Consider the following 18,254-nt stretch of genomic DNA (forward strand, 5'->3'; position numbering starts at 1 on the left):
AGAATAAAAATTGAAGGAACAAAGGCCAAGATGAAGGTGATTGGAAAAGCTATGAGATTATCATGCTGAAGATATGACATAACTTTGGGTTTTAATTCTCAGTAGTAATAATGTGTAGTTCTTTTTCTCTGTGTGTTTTCTCTGGGAAAAAAAAAGGTGACTGTTTTTTACTTCCTTTGATAATGTAATTGAAATTTGGAATTATTACTTTCTTAATGGCTCTGCATCTTCTGACCTACTCTTGTAGGTGTCATGAAGAGTAAATTGCATATGATTTAGAGTTTAGATATTGATATTAGCAGGTGTGTGGCTGCATAGTGTGTCAAATGTAATGTTTATACTTAGATTTATTCTGCTGGACTTTATTAGATATTTGAAGCTTCGGTTTCCCCATAATGACTTGTGCTGACATTGGAAGACATTGCAATTCTGATGATCTCATGGGTACTCTTGTTACTGAGAAGAGCTGTTCCATTTGCTGTGAAATATATCATGTGGAGCTATACATCCCTGTATTAGTACTTTCTACAAGGTGTTAAGTTATAGGGGGTGGTAATTTCTTTTATTAGACCATCTGATTTAGTTGAAGAAAATAGACAAGCTGTGTGCCTTGCAACTCCTTGTTTGGGTCTTTGAGAAAGATCCTGCATGCTCCAAACATTGCCTGGTTTTTTCCAGTTTTATCTGTTGATCAATTAAAAGATAACTTGTCTCTTTATAAAGCTTACCTTGATTAAACTGCCATGTCTACTATAAACCACAGCTTAGTAATTTTAGCCTTTGCCTTTCAGGACACATACCCTTATTTTCTTTGAAGTGCCTGAGTTAAAGTTACTTTCAGCCATTTCACTTTGTGCCAAATTCTCCCTTCACATTTTTTCACTCTGGGTATAGCCAGAAGGGCTGACTCTTCTACCTAAGCTCAAATCGAGTTGTGCTAAAAACCCGATGAAGCAGTTGAGCCTGTGATTTGCTTTTCAGTTTTTATGTTGTTCCCATCCCTCAGACTTCACTACAGACCTTATTGGTAGCTAAAGTATTTATTTTATGTATGGCCTGTCATATGTGATTCAAACAGTCTATTCAAAGCTTAGTTTCATGCTTCTCAGTCAAATCACCTTGGCTTCAGGGGCACATCATACAGCTTTGCATCCTAGTGAGGGAATTTTCCTAGATCAGGTAAGTCACTTTCTTCTTTGTAGCATTTGCAGTTTTCTGTCAGTTTGAATGTTCCTCCTTCTTCCTGATCCCTGACTCCTTTCAGAGCTCTACCTATGCTCCACTAGTAACTTTGCCACAGGAAGCTTTTGGGGACCAATGGCAGTGCACGCAATGGATTCAGGACGCAGACCAGAAGTACTGATCCCCTGATAGCTGTCCTGTGCATATGTCACATTTCTCACCTCTCTCTGATGACCGGTCCAAAAGGGAAGATCCTTTGGATAAGACTCACCATCTCCTCTCAGGGGTTGTGGTCCAGCTGGTAGCTTGAGAACCTGGCTGTATGGGTTTCTGCCTCTTCCTCATGGAGAGGAGAGCAGCGGTCAAACAGGAGGCTTTACCAGAAACAGTGAAATCCCTCTTGCTGCAGCTAACAGCCAGACAGATTGGCTTCTGCCAGCTCCGACTGTCCTGCCAAGACCTGACCAAGCCAATGGTAGTGGTTCCTGTGGACGAGCTATGCTAAGGAGTAAGTGATTGGAAGATCCCTTCTAGCAGTGTATGGACTGGAGGGTATGTATATGGGGTGTGTGTATGTTTCTGTGTGTTTTGAGTTACAACTCAAGATTTTATTTGTTTTTTAAGACCTCTGTTTCTCTTCAGGAGGACACATATTGTCCTCCCGGACAGTTTATGTGTAAAGAGCCTTCTTGCAAAATCAGGAATCTTTCTGTCATCAAACTGTCTAAAGGGGCTCTGCTTATGCCATTTAACACTTTCCGTTGTGGGGCAGCAGGGTATGCAAGTATTTGTGGTTCAAATGTGTGTAAAGTGATGAAAATTTATCATTACCAGTTAGGAGCAGAAATGGCTTGGGGATCTTGAAATCTTGGAATCGGGGCTTTAACATCATGTGTTACTCTTCAGTTAAATATTTTTTTTTTTATAAAGAATACATGGAGAACTTGAAAGAGCCATCATGTTAAGAGAGTTTTGTCCTTGCTGGGTTTTTCCAACTACTTAAGCACATTTTACCTTTAAAATTCTCCCATTGCTGCTCCAAAAAACTACTTTTTATAAGAAAGGAAGTTTTATTGATAAAATGGCTTTTTTTGGTTTGTTTCTGCAGTAACTTTCTTTTAGCATTGAAGTAGTAGTCTGGAAGCTTTTCTGAAACAAGATTTTAAGGCAAAGATGTAATAAATTTCACATTTCATGAGGCAGGAAGGAGATACCTATGAGAGATCTAGAAATATCAACTATAAGGAAGATGCATCTAAGGTACTAAGTGCAGAATGACTGAGGACTTCTAAGAAACTTTAGGTTTCAGTGTAATTTTACATCTAATATTTTATGACATTGTCAAATAATGTACTAATATCAATGACAGACTTTTCAGCAATCATTAAAATGTTTGCTTTTCACATTGAGTGCAGTGGAGACAGTTTCCATATGACATTTGTATATAATATGCCTTATTTCTATCATGGCAAAAACCAACTATGGCAATTCAACATCTCAGGTACAAAATCTTCCGACTTTCCTCTTTTCATTATGTTCGGTACTAATTTGTGTGTGTATGTGATTCCTTAAAAAATGGTTGTGAATATTTTTAAGGTTGAATTAGTTTTAATTCTGGAAGACCATTGTCTGTTGGCTGTATGTGGTAAAAAGGAAGGAAAAACTCATACATTTTCAGAAGCTGACTGGCATTGCCAGCAAAATTATGACCTTGTCAATATTAGTTTAGTCTGAAAACTTGTGTATCATAAGGATGTTTTCTGTGTGGTGAGAGAAGTAGGGATATCACTGGATGCAAGATGGAGGGGAAGCTGACACTCAAATAAGGCTGTCTCCTTTTGCCCTGCAGGTAATGTAGCATGCGTCAGGACTTTGCTTACTGCACAAGGTGTTCTACTTCAGTACTAAATCTGCCAGCTCAGTAAATCCAAACATGCTTAATTATCCTGTTCATTTTTCTGTAATAGGAGAACTGGGAGAAGCACCTGGATCTCTCATGTGCTACAAACACGTCTGCACAATTTATGACTATTACTGCAGGCTTATTTTCATCAGCATTGGGTGCTGCTTGCTCACTTGGAGTTGGGGAGCATCAGTTGGCATAGGACTGGCACACAGTTGCAGAAATGCATGGTCCTTGTTTTGAGGTGTAATCCTACATCCTGTTGAAATTCCTGTTATGGTCCTCTTGCAATCTTATTGAAACTGGGCTGTTGAGAGACATATTATCATGACTGCATTAGTGACTGAAGACACAGTGTCAAAGGGAAGTGCATTCGAGCCCTTGACCCATTGGTATTAGTGGCTAAACTGGCAATAAAATAAAATGGCTGTTAAGGTTTTAATAGCAATTTAAGCCAAGAGTTACTGGTCTCTGTTCACATGTAGGTCCTCTTAAAATTATCCTTCCATAGCATACTGGAGAATAGAATAATAAACCAAAGGCAGTCTGAAGGTAGATTCAGTTGCCTAATTGCGCTTTTATTTTTATTCTTCAAAACCTTTCTCAGGTTCAGCAGAAGTCTCTGAGCAGTTCTTTCAAACCTTCACACCTTTCTCATAAATCAGTAATTTAACAACGTAATTATTTTTTTTGTTCTGAACTATCCCAGAGCCATCATGAAATGATGGCTGTCTGAGACAGGTCCAATTTCGTGGTCTCCAGGGCAGAGAAGTGACAGGGTCACGGACAGTTGACATAGATTGTGACGCACAGTGTTTTAGACAGAGCTCATGGCAGCTTTCCATCCTTATGATGCCTCACATACCCTGCTAGTATTCTTTTCCTTTGTGCAAAGATAAAGCATTTTCATTTTTCTGACTACTTTAATTTGAAATATTTAGGGAAGATGTCACTGGGGACAAAGACATCATTGTATATTGGTGCAAGAAATTAATAATCATTCTTCCTCATTGAAATCCTGATCTTTGCATTCTTGTAGTGAATATCTGCTTTATTACCAACTTCACTCAATACAGAGATTAGGTCCTGGCAAGGAAGAATATGGATTACCCTTCTAAGAGAATATTGCTCAGGGTTTCTTCTTCAGGTGCTCTTTCTACCTCAGGAAATGAAAGATAAACAAGGTAAATCCCCATTGACCACTGCAGCAGTGCTAGTTATACACTGACTTAATTGTTCTCTGTAAATAGTTGAAAAGAGATGTTTAGAACCACGACTGAACAAAAAAAAAGTGACTTGTCATGCACGATGAGACATAAAAGTAGTTTTGTTTTACTTTTTCTTTAGAGATAAATGTTTGGACTAAATGAAAGTGAGCAAGAGCATTATATCTCATCTGATAGCTCTCTGGGTGGCACAATTGAAATGGTTTCCATTGAGAAAATCTGTACAGATAACAGACATGAATTAATAGTTGATGAGATTTAAAAAAAACTAACTACTGCTACTACTTCTTCCTCTTTGTCTTCTCTTCCTCTTCCTTCTCCTCCTTCTTCCTCCTCCTTCTTCTTCTAAAATATTTTTACTATCATTATTATTATTATTATTACTCTAGATATTCTGAGAAGAGCCAAATAACTTGCCCAGCGTTATATAGACTCTGGGAAACTGCAGCTAAGAAAAGAATTGGAACCTTTTTGTTTCAAGATCTTAGAAAATCTCCTGTGACTTTTCTGAAGGAAAAATTTCTAGAACTATTACTTAAGACAGCATAATAGTTTTTTCCCCTGGGTCTTTTGGTACACAACTTTATGCATTCCTTTCATGCTGCTCCATGTTGTGTTCTTTACAAGACTTGAGTCTTGAATACTTTGCAAATGTAATAGTGCAGTTCTGCAGGCAGCTCTCTTGTACAGCAATCAGAATAGCCAGCAAATCTCTTTTCTTCTGAATATTATATGAAGATAATTGAGACCAGTCTTCTTGTTTGGCCTGCTGGTTTTGTATGTAGACATCAAGAAGCTGGAAAATTGTAGTACAGTCTGTCAGGAGTATTACATGTGTGTTTGGAATGTGTTTTTGTACCCTGCATTGCCTAATGCACATCAGACATTATATAATATATTGTTGATACATGGATTCAAAATCAGATGATACTCTGTTTAAAATAAAAAATGTGTTTTCTATTGACCCGTGGAAATTTCCTTATAAAACCAGCCAATGGTTTTTTGATGGTTCTACATTGAGATTTTGAACTCTACATTGTCCTTGTGTTTAAGAAGTATGAAATAATTCCCAGGCTGAGTACTTTGTGAAGTAATCCCTGGATCAATACATCCAGGCCAGACTTTGCTTCAAACCTTGGCCTACAATGCCTATGCTTTGAGTTTGCAAGGTACTTACCTATATTTTGTAAAAAAAGAAATTATTTTATAAGAAAAGAACATTCATGATTCTTTTGTTAATCGGGTTATGCTTTCCTTGTTTTCCTGTTGATATGTGGCTTGAGAGAGAAAAAATATTTAGAAGGCATTTGCAGAAGTCTTTATGCAAAAGACAAGATGTAGGCTGCTGATTGCTAGGTGTATGATATAAATAAGCTTTAAGTGAAATAAATACATGAAGCCCCATTAAAGTTGAAGATATGATCGAGAGAGTTTTAAAGTGATTTAAGGAGTATTCCTCTTTCATCTCTAGGTACTTTTAGTATGAGAGAATGAAATACTTAATGTTTTTAAAAAACAAGAAGAGGAAAAACATTCCTCTCTTTTTTTAATCTTACTTTTCTGTCTTCCTGTATCTCTCTATATATATTCATAGTATCTCCACAATCTTAATATATACAGGTCACCTTTAGCATCAAAGAAAAGAGTAAGCAAGATATTTAAAATACATGTTTAGGAGTTGAATTCAGTGAAGCAGAGTTATCATTAAAATCTGTGCGATTAGCCCAAATGTCAAAAATGAGACAGATTCACTAAACTTCAGTGTATTATTAGAAGGATGCCTAGCCTGCTGTATCCATTGCCCATTTCTTTGATGCTTGTAATTTTAATGCTAGTTTTGTTGACAGTCAAGGTATGTGAATTCCTCCCAACGTTGGCGTCATCGAATAGAATAATTTTTTACCCAGTTTTTGTCTGATGTAATTACGCTTCTAAAAAGCTGTAGGCTGGTGATTTTCTGAAGGACCCCAATGTTCTGTTTGGAAATCAGAAATAGAATTAATTCTTTTCTTTAGCTATTCCTTTGTGAGTGTCTCTCTAATACCTGGCATTTAAAATGTTTGCCCTAACTTATTTATTTAAGTTTTGCGAAGAACATCATCCTACAGCTGCATTCCCTAGAAATCACCATGGAAATCAAAAATAGCGTCCTGAGAAATAAAATTGAGGAACAGGGTTCCTCGAAACAAATTGCATCCATCTTGGCTGACAACAGCAGTGCTGCCACAACTTTGCCTTTCAAGAAGAGTAATCAGATACTCTGCTCTGTCATATCACAACTGTTGATGTTTTAGTCACAAGAGAATGTAATTTTTCTTTTATTAATGGTATGCTTAATGTGTGCTTGTAGAATAAGATTTTTTCATTCTGTATTTTAAGCTTTGAAAAAATAAAACTGAGTGTCTGAGGTCATATCTGGAACTCTAGAAAACATGTTTAAAACAAAACCATATTCTTCTCTCAAAAGTGCTACCATTTCAGCTATCAATTTAACAACAGCAGTATGTTCTGAAGATTGTAAATTATTACTGTTATACGTGCGTCTCTGTTATAAACATGCTCATCTCTTTTAAATGGTTAATCCCATTTTGAAGGCTTTGATGACTGCATACCATGTACCAATAAGTATGAGAGTGTGTGTTTACTGTTTAACACAGATAAACTTCTCAAAGCCCCTTTACACATAGGCCGTTTAAGGAATTTTTTCTTATGTTTTGTGTAATCCTGATCTGTTACGGAAGGGGCCTCCTACCCTTTTGAATGACATTTTATCAGGGTCTGTTGTCCCGCTTCTGTCTCTTATGGAGTAGGGCATGTTTAAATAATTTGCTGTCAACTCAGAGTTACTGCATGAAGTGTAAAAAGACATATTTCAATATTATTTCCCCACTGTTGTTAATTACAACTTGTCTAGCTAGTTTGTTCCTAATCCACTGTAACACAAAGTACAAAGGGTTTATGTAAACTGTTGCTGAAGTACTTTAGGTGAATGCTTTTTGTTTAATATTGCATAGAACAGGTGATATTTGCAGACTGGAAGCCACATTTCAGCTCAGACCTTAGAAACAACTGATTTGATGCACAAACATTAAAATGTACTAACATATTCACAGTGTTCATTTAATTGTAGCCTTTGTTATGTATCAGTAAGTAGCTGAGAGATAAATTGGACTAATTAAAAATCAAAGAGCCCTGTATTAGACTACTCTAGAGTGTCTCTCACCTTTGAGTTTGATCTCCAAATATTTGTGGGCTAGATTGTTCTTTAACTTGCCTTGGTAGCTGCTGAACTTTTTTTTTCTTTCTTGAGGATGTGTGATCATTCTTTTTATATTCATCTACCTGAACACAGAGTCTGCAAATCGTGAAATGTTCTTAATCTGTATCCTGGATTTTGGAATGGTCTCTTCTCTGGAGAAGTGTTTTCCGTATGTTAGTATAACATTCAGTAGTAACACATTTTATTTTTTAAAGACATACATCCTAATGACAAGGAAAATTAATCCCTTTAGATGGTGTTTCCTAGTGTCTCAACATAATTTTTTAAGCATAAGGACGTTAAATTAGAGGGATATTAGGGAGCACTAGCAAATACTTTGTTCCTTTGAAAACTAGCAGTGTGCTGTATTAGCTGACTTTTTTGCTTTATTATGAGCTCTGTGTTGAGAGTATTCTGAGGAGGGACCAGCGCTATGAAACTGACCGTGGTTCAATTATGTTGACTTATAAAAACACAGATTATCACCATCTTTGAACAGATTGGTAATAGTGTACTGGTACAATATTACAAACTACCTTGTCCACATTTAAAACACAATTAGTTGCTCTTCAGTTTCCAATGCTCTGGCTGTTCTCTTTCATGGCTCTGGTATGGCTTTGGGTGGTTCTTTGTGTTCAGCACATCATTTGTATGATTTTTAACATGCTTTAACTTGTCATCGATACACTGATAACTTGAGCTGTAACCGGAGATTTGTCCTAGCCCCATCTCTCATCCCCACCCAAAAAATTCTGTAGGGCTTCTGACAGATATACAGTGGCAGATTTGAATTAGATGGCTGAAATGGTTATCGCTGTTGGCCACCTACCCTGCAGTGCTGCTGTCTCAAGGCTGACATGACTGATCTGCATGTCAGCCACAGTAGTTTCCAGTCCAGCATATTAAGATAACCCACAGATAGAAATAATGTCCAGGACAGCCGTAGGCATGAGGTAATGTGTCAGGGTTTTGGGGCGTGGTTTGTAGATCAAGTGCTATTTGTATCACAAACGTGATGCATATTTTGTCAGTAAAGTCAGCATTAACCATCAGTGGTGCCCCAAGCGTGTGTCATACCTGTATGTGTGCCTGGCAGGTGGGCATTGCTCAGGTGTGTTGGTGCCAGTGTAAACTAGACTGAGCCCCTTTTGCAAAACTCTGTTTAGGAAGAGGTGAGCATAGTTAACTTCCCAAACCCAGCTGAGCCAGGAGAGTGCCAGGCTGTTGTGGATTCACCCAAACCATGTGTGCAGGTGTCACTTGTGTAGACAAACCCTTACCATCACACCTGGACACCCAGGCATCATCAGTTCTCCCTTGTTGCCTCACTCTAGTGTTTTCTCACAATCCCAGCATTTAGCTTGGGTCAGATTGGATTCAAACAGATGTGCCAAAAACCTCCTTGGTTGCTCTGTCTCTTTCCAGAGAAGTGGCCGCACGTGGATGTGAACCACAGGTGATGTTGAAGGAAAGCTGTGTCCTTCCTCCACTGGCTGCCCTGCTGGGCAGCAGTGCCGGCCAAAAGTGCTTGGTTATGGGGACACTGCTCCAGTTTGGTTTTGTTTTTGTTGCTTCTCACATACAATGTAGTCATGGCCTGAGCTTGTGAACTAGAGGCTCTGTTCATACTGAAGTTTTGCATTGTGTCAGGCTGGTACTTTTATTAGGTATTTTTTCACTTAAACATTCAGTGTATCTGCAAAGTTGAATTCGGTTTGGGGAAGGAAAGCTGTTTGCTTTGGTTTTTTGTACTGTAAAGTTTCCCAAGATTATGCATGGTGCATGGATAGACTCAGCACCACCCAGGATCATGTTAACAATATGTTCACATTCACAACCAGAAATGCACTGTCCTAAATGCACTGTTGCTTTTTAGATTATACTGTTTCAACAACAGAAAGATCGAAATGGTAGAGATTTCCCTGGGATGCCTGTATCAGTGTTTTCTGCACAATCTACTTTGTAAACACTTTAGCCATGGAAATTGTTAAATAATCTTGGTTAAATAGCTGCTACGTGGTAAAATATATTCATGATGCTTAAACAAAATTGCGTAATTGTAATCTGAAATAATATTTATTGAAACTTTGCTGCTTAGGTTACTAAGTGAGGCATCTTAACCCATAAAATACTGGTTTTACTCTTCTGTGTGTTCACATTCCTTCTCTTGTCTGTCTGTCTTGTGCACTTGACATTGGGAGCACTTGTGGACAAAAGAGGAGCATCTGGTGGCTGTTGTAATGGCTGTACTTGGTAGCACCTGGAAGTGAAGTGGAATTCTTGTGTGAAAATGAGAGGAAGCAGAGCTCACCTCCTTTCCCCACCACAGTTAATCTGCCTCTTCCTGTGCTGTCCCAGTATTGTTTGGGCTGTTGCTCTGCCAGTGGTATCGCTGGAGCCTCAAAGTGTCTGTACCTTTTAGTTATTTTGCAGTGCTGGCAGAGACTCCCCTGATGCAGACAATGGAAAGATAACTGCTGGGTTTTTAGCAGTTTTCATTTCCATAAAAGCAGAAGAGAATTTTCTGGGACAAAGAAGAGGCACTTCTGTAGCCCCGGGGAATGTTCTTCCAGTCCATCTTCACAGACTTGCTGCATGCAGTGAACATAGGAGAGATTCTCCAAGGCATTTATAGTGGAAATCGTTAGGCAAACCAAATGATATACCAGCTCCACTATATGGAAGTGCATATAGATGGGAGTCTATATCCACTTGCAGTGCAAGTCATACCTGAGAGGAAGTGTTCATGGAAATTGGTAGAAAGGAAAAATTTTCTAATAGAAAAAACATTATTTTGTTTGTTTGTTTGTTTTTTTAAGGCTTAGCCATAAAATCCCAGCCTTCTGGGAAAGATACGAAGGTGAAGAAAATGTGTGACTAATTTTTAGTTGGAGATGAATGAGGTCAAATAGGTAACAATTGATACAAGACGGTACTAGTTTGTAAAAAACATTGTCTATGCTGTATGATGCAAACGATTGAGAGCAATCTGTTTCCCTGTAATCTAGGTATTATTTTGGTTATATTTTTTGTTAGATGAACATGGAGGCACAGTGACCTGAGTTAGACACTATTTAGCTAATTAGACTAGGTGAAATCACTTTTAAATTACAAGAACTAACAGTGATAAGGTATTTACTGCAGGAACATGCAAATCTCTGCAGATGTGGATTGGAGAACGTGATCCAGATGATAATAAACTTGTTATTACTCACATTAGTGTTCACTGCACAATGAGAAATGAAAGGAGAACTCTGTCCATTGAAATCTGGAATTCATGTTTCAGTGGAAGCTCCATAACTATCCTGCATCTTGGCACATAGTAAATATTTATTTCTCCTATATTTTCTGCACATTATGCTCAGGAAGATGTATAAAAAAGTACTTTAATCAATATTAGGTTGACATCTTCTAAACAGCCACCTGAAACACAGTATACTCTTGCCTGCATTATACATTACTTGTATGAAAAGTCCCGTTCTTGGATATGTTCTCAGACTCTTCCTTGGTTCAATATCATTACACGATTGCAGATGAGAACAGTATTTATTCTGTATTTCAGTACCTCCTAGGAGAGCTAAATTAAAACAGTTCCTGCCCTACAGAAGTCACAGTCTTAAGTAATCTAACCTAATTTAATAACAGAGAACAAAAGACAGAACTTTTTCCCACCAGTCATCCCCTTTCCCCTAGCCCCCAGATAATTGTTGGGTTTTGCAGTAACTGTTGTGTCCTCATCTGAGCCCATTTTAGGATTGCAGTCAAAACTTAGCAATGCATCTGTGAAGGGACTTGGTTTAGTCTGTATTTCCCTGGATTCAAGGGTTGTGAAGTTGCCTGATAAAACGGTCTAGTCTCAAGCTATTTGTAGTGCAAACAATATTTCAAAGAAAAAACAAGAAGCTGCTAAAGTAACATGATTTTTTATTTTAGATTCCTCTACATACGCAGTACTCTACAAATGTGGTAAGTGGCACTGCTTGTGATTATTAAAGATTTCTTAAGATGAAAACCAACTAAGATAATTTTAAAATATTTACCATAATTCAAGAATTCTTTGAATTGTGATTAAGGAGAACGAGATGTTAAGAAAATCTCATTTGCAGATACCCTTCTTATCTGCACTTGCCCATGATAATGACATTGTGCTTGACAAAAATTATAGGGTACGTATTTAATGTATTTTTAATCGTCTCCTCACGTAACTTCTCAACTGAGAATGAGAGTGTCATTAGCTGAGTCACCAGTGCTCTTTCCCTCCTTCTCCATACTTGATTTCGAAAACTCTGTTAGTACGTATACAAATGTAAGAAGGCGGTGGAGCTCCCGAGGGGTTTGTCAGGACAGGCTCTGGCAGCCGGTGCCCATCCCGCCGTCCCATCCAGGAGTAGAGCAGTGGGAGCACTGGGGCAGCTGCAGCCCTGGGCATCAGGCACCTCCCTGGGGTGAGGTGATGGGCCAGGACGTGTGCCCACGGGTGGGCCTGACATGCCGTAGCGGACCCCAGTTTGTCACTGCATTGAACAGGGAGAAGCACGAGGCCTTCTCATGGCTTCTGGAAACCCATCCCCCATAGGTCATTTCTTCTCTTAAGATGGAGTGAGTGTCTGCCCTGGTGCTCTCTGTCCTCCTCTATGTGGGCTCTGACCCAAATGCCTCATGGGTCAGTGTCAAGACCATGACTCGGTTGAGCTGTCGGCACTGACACAAGTGCCTGAGCTGGGGAGCACCAGGCATGCTGTGCTGGAACGATGTTTCGGCAGAAGCTTTGTGGCTGGAGAGGGTGTCACGGTGCTTTGGTGGGGGTGTAAAGGATCTTTACACTCCCACCAAATGTGGAATAGGGGACACAGTTCTCAGGTTTTGTGGAGAAGGTCTGGTGTTTCAGTGCTCTGTGGGCATAAGCGGGCAGAACGTTGCCAGATCAGGAAAAGCAAGTGGGTAGATGGGCAGAAAATGCAAACCTGTACTCATATTGCCTTGGCATTTTATGGAAAGGTAAATAGAACAGATCATTTATGAAGGTGGTAGTAGAAGAGGCTTTCCTTTATTGGCCTTTTCTTATGATGGCAGAACTGGCAATTTGGGCGAGCCTGACAGTCTCTGAGATGACCTTGGAGAGGCTTGTCTGTTTGTGATGAGTGCTGTGATAGGAAGTGTTGTTTCCTCGTTCCTGGGGAGACATGCTCAGGGAAGCTGCTGGTTCCCCCTGCGAAGCTGTGGAGACTCACTGCGTGGGCAGGATGGAGGCTAAGTGACAGCAAGTCTCCTGAATTTAGATTGCAGTGTTGATGAAAACTCTTTTCATAATGCCTCAATGGCCTCCAAGAAGAGACCTTTCTTTTCACACTGGAGACAGGTATATATAGTGAAGAAAGATCACAGGCAAAAACCAACCTCACTGACAAATCTCAAAGAAAAAGGAGGTCTTTTGGTTGCCACCATGACTCCTGGCATAATTTCATTACCTTAATTAATTAAGGTAAGCTTGGTGAAATGTCCTAATGCCCTAAAAGTGAACCGAACAACGGATTTCACTACCTGTGTGCAAGAATATTGTGTTTGCTTCCTTTAGCTACTGACATAAATAGTAACTCATTAAAGGGCATAGCTCCAGGCTTTGCTTTAAGAAGAAGATGAAAAGATAATTGCTGGATAAGCAAGCGGGCATGGGGGACTGCAAGAGTGTAGTAGCTGAGCAAATGAGACTGGTTGTGAACCAGTAACAATCTTCTTTCAATCAGCCTGGTTTTAAGGCCATAATCTCCCCTGGTCAGAGAAGGTCTCTGTCTCCACGATGCGTGGCTCCGAGAACAGCCTCGGTCCTGCGTGAGGCCGTGGGCACCGAGGGCAGGCCTCTGGCTGTGGCTTACAGCTCTGCTTCTTACTCTGCATAAGCTGATCCGCTTTCATTTTTGCTGGTATTCTGCTTGGCATTCTTTTTGTGAAGTGCTTTTTTGTTTTGTAAAGACCTATTTATCCCTCCCTTCCGTGCACCAATGGAGGTTTATTAGATCGTGTGGCAGCCTGCCATCTTCCTTATTAACCAAGCTTTTTCCCAAATAAACGTGTTCCTTGTGTGCATGTCTCCTATTTATGATTTACTTCCCATTATAAAGCTACAATCTACAATATTAAAAATAATACACAGACAGATGTTTATGAGAGGTTGAACAGGGTTTTATTGTACTGACTCTGGTATTTGTGGTTTATATTTCTTTAATCTCTAGCAAAGTATGCTTCTTCCCGCCCTCTCCAATTTACTGCTTCTGTCTCTTATTATCCTTTTAACAGGTGATGATGCCCTTTAAACATATTTTCTTTTAGGCTCTTACATGCTGCAGTATGAACAGGAGTAAGAAGAAATATGATGACATACTTAAAATGGAGTCCTTATGTAAGAAATTAGAAATTAGACCTTTATTCTGGAGATCTAGATCCACCCGGAGGCAAAGAGATTTTCACCTTCCACTTACATGACTTCAGTAGGGTATTTGATCACCCTCTGCTTGCCATGCTGCCCGGGCTGCTGCCAGTCCATTGGATTTTGGGAGAGTGTCTTTACGCTTCGGTTAAGTCCCAGACATCACTTAGGATTTCATTTTGTGCATTCAAGCACGTTACTACAGTTTAGTCACAACAGTTTGAAATCACTGGCTGCATATATAGTTTTTTATTTTTTATTTGAATGGATGGAACAGAATTCTGCCCCTGGGTCAGATAATCATCTCAGACCCATTAAATAAGTAGCTGTGACATGCATCATAACAGTGGCCTAAACCACCATATTTTTTCAATATGACACTTTGTTGCTTTTTTTTCTTGGCCCGTGGTTGGACTTACATTAGAAAAACAAACAGCACTTAGCTATAATTAAAAATGCCCTACGGTAAGTGGAATGACAAAACAATGGGAATGCTGTTCATATGGATGAAGTCAAGTGTAAATGAAGTCTAAAAGAATTAAGTTGAATGCAAGTATAAAATTATCTTGTTGGCTAGGCACAGAAAGTGTAAAATAAGCCTACCCAACACATTAGATCTTGCATTTCACAATAAAAAAATCTGATCAGGGGAGTTTTCTGTATCATGATGCAGACCCATCTTTAGCTGTTCAACAGAAACATAACCTTCAATTACTATTTGAAACTATTTGAAATGAAGTCATATTAATTAGTAATTGTATTTAATTATACATACAAGCATGCTACATACAAGCATGAAGTTTCTAAAAAATAGGAAATGTTCATAATAGTATTCTTAACATTCCTTTTTTTTTTTTTCAGGGTATTCTAGTTCTACCTGGAAGTATGTTTATTAAAACTTTATGTTGAAGAATCACTATATCATAAAGATGAATTTTTAAATTATGCTCCAGACATAATTATGAACATAATTATAAGAAGGCTTGATTTTTTCAACCTCCAGTAGCTGTCATCATGCTTCAGGTTTAGCTCTAGTCAGAGTCTTGCTGACCAACCGACTGATGTTTCAGTAATTGCCACTTGAAAATGAAAAGGGAAACTGTCTAGCTTTGAAACATTATTCATGAAAGAAGGATCATGCTGGCTTGTTTTCAGAACAGGAGCTTTTACCCCTGTTCTTGTCTAGACAGGCCAAGTACAAGACTTTGTACTGAAAAGGGCTCTCTGGTGTGTCATTAGGCATATTGGTCTAGTGTGGACTGGTCTGGATTTCCCTGTTGGAGTGTTTTGAGGTCACTCCTTGTATTTTGGTACAGACCTCTGCAGGTTTATTTCAGTCTGATGAAACTCTAATATTTGCTTTCTACTATCTCTGTCAAGCTGCATTACAAGGAAGGGTTCTTTTCTGGTTTAAGTAAAAGCAAACACTATTTAAATGCATTTACTGTGCAAACTAATTTAAGGCACTGAATTTTGTTTACAAGTTACAAATACCAGATCCTAAGTATATTCCGTGTTCAGAAGTATCTGTATATTCATTGAATAATCTGTTTAATTAATTTGTCCCATTTCTACAATACATTTTTCCTTTGAATATTTCCTTCAGACTTCAACAGAACGTGATTATGCAGGCTAAGTTTTGCACTTTTGTGGCCTCCATTAGATATTACATTTTTTTAGATATAGAAGTTATTTTTGCACATGCATGTGTGAGGAAAAAAAAAGGAAGTCTCAGCACTGTGCAGGCACTGCTCAGCAATAGCCAAAGCACTGTGTGTTATCGACAGTGTTTTGATCACAAATCCAAACTGCCACCATAGAGGCTGCTGTTACGAAGAAAGTTAACTCCATCCCAGCCAGGCCAATAGAGGATGACTGCTTCCTTGGCAAATAGATTTGGTGGGAGATCACAAGGCAATGTGATTTTTGACAACATATCCCATTTTAAAATCAACACACAGTTCCCATGGTACCACGAGCAACCTTGCAGTCAATGTGGGCACATCAAATGAGGACAAGAGGCCCAATGACTTTTTTTTTTTTTATGCACCTTGACAGTGGCAATTTTCACATATCTGAGGGAAGAAGGAAGTAGCCATAACATTTCACAAGAAAAGTTGATTGAGTCTGTTTTTTGAATCCAAGTTTCAATGTGATGTGTTATCTATGACAGAAACAAAAAAACCTGAACCAACACATCTTACAGCATGAATTCTTTCCTCTGGTCAGTCCACTTACGGTAGTGTATGACTTTAATAATGCTACTAAAACTGTAATGCTTTAGTCTTTTGTCTGAAAACTGTATAATCTGGTGGCAAACAGAAACCTAGCATTCTTAGCTTTGATTGCTTTTGAGTTTACATCTTGCTTGAGCATTTGCTGTCAGCCATGGGGGAAGCATGGAAAGTGTTACATTAGGACTCAACACAAAGGCACTGGAAAGCATTAAACAGTGTAGCCAAAGTAGCATGCCAAATATTCTAACTTCAAGCAATATGGTGTTTGACATTTGTCGTTCAAATAGAAGTATTATGTTCTTTACCACTCTGATTTCATCCTGTGCTATATTCCTTTTCTTGTTTCACTTTCTTAATAGAATTGCAGAAACAAGTCCTAAAACATTGTAATTACCGTATTGCTAATATTGAGGCTGGTCTTTTAAGTCTCCTTTCGAAAACTAACTGTTAATGACCCTCTTAGTTCCTTGGGTTTCAAAGGCTTACTTCATTTGGTTATGAATTTTTTTTTTTATAGTCTATACTCAAAACATAAAATCTAAGCCCTTCAATGCCTCTTCAGTTCTGTGTTGTAGCAGGGAAGGACAGGGCAACAAAAGAATTGGGTAAAATACTTTGTTTCTACAGTATTTTATTCTACAGTTTTAATAGTTCAGGTACTACAGGGTTACATTGAAAAAACTTAAAGTTGAGGAGCTTATTTAGACAAATACTCACTAATTTTGTAAGTGCAATTTGACCAAGTGAAAAAGAAAAATAGAATTGTTGGGTTTTTTCCCCCACAGGAAATGCTTGTTTTCCTTGCGTAGCATTATATGCCTTTTATTTATATTCCTAAGTAGCATTTTATATGTTACAATGTTGATGCATACATTTTTTGTTGCAGCAGGTTCTTGCTGATATGTGTACAAAAATGTCATTAATATTCTTGAAAAGTGTTCAGAGTGAAGTTTGCAAATCACTTTTATCTGCAAAAGAAATTTACTAAGAAAAAATAATTTTTCGCCTTTCTCAAGTTTTCTTCTTTCCTTTGTTATTACCCTGCTTGTGTTACACAACAGATTCATGTGAGTAAGTATCACACCACAGTAACTGGTTTAGGGGCTTTTTAGAATTGGAGGTCCTGTCATATCAGTTCAGAGTAAGTGCAACTGCTGTTAAGATTAGAGGAAAGTCTCTTGCTGATCTCGTTGAAGATTAACAAATGCTGTCTCTTTGCTGGGAAGAACCAGAAAATCATCTTTCTGAAGCAGAACCAGCCAACCCAAACTGCAGCCTTAGGGAAGCCCAGGGTTCAGGGAACAGCGCTACTTTAATAAACTACTTGTGAGTGTTTCTGTTTGTTTTGCTTCTGCTTGTGAATGACAATCACCAGAATTTGTCAACATGCTGGTAATGTAATCATTAAATTATAATTTGTCTAGATATAATGTGTCCTCTGTTCTATATGTGTAGTGTATTTAACTTTGGAACAAGCCTAGTGAGAAAGCTTTTTATGATTGCATTTATATTTTTGTGAACATTTCTTAATTGCAACTTCAGTATTTACTATGAAGTGTACTTTGTGTCATTGGAATTGTTCTCATGATAGAATCATATTTAGGGGAAACCGTTCTCTTTTTTTGGTAATGAAAAAAATGTGAAAACTGTATCATTTCTGCATATAGCATTCACTTATAGGGTTTCAGAAGTTTATTAATTTTGTAAAGAACACTAGCATGTGGGAGTTCAATGTGCAAACATCAAACACTTGATTGCAATTAGCTGGGAGACTGGCAAATTGTCTTTGGGAGGGTAGTTAGGGACTAATTGTGTCCAGACAGGATTGGTCCTGGTTACAGACTGTTGCTTTACAGCTGAAGCAAGACTTTTTTTAATGTGAGACAGTTATTATTTTTATTCATAGTGCTGTCTTTCCCCAAATATGCAAGGTGCCACACAAACATGTGTGAGAACATGGTCTGTGTCCAAAGTGAACTGTAATCAACATGAACTATAAAAAATATTGCTTATTTTTAAAACA

The 18,254-nt window shown here is 38.4% G+C and overlaps 1 protein-coding gene across 4 annotated transcripts in view; it reads left to right on the forward strand.

The window, feature by feature from the left end:
* Positions 1-18,254, forward strand: part of LDLRAD4 (low density lipoprotein receptor class A domain containing 4) — a 285,405-nt gene that overhangs the window by 117,343 nt on the left and 149,808 nt on the right. The window lies entirely within an intron of this gene.

Source organism: Pseudopipra pipra, chromosome 1 (genome assembly GCF_036250125.1).
Source record: "Pseudopipra pipra isolate bDixPip1 chromosome 1, bDixPip1.hap1, whole genome shotgun sequence".
NCBI lineage: Eukaryota > Metazoa > Chordata > Aves > Passeriformes > Pipridae > Pseudopipra > Pseudopipra pipra.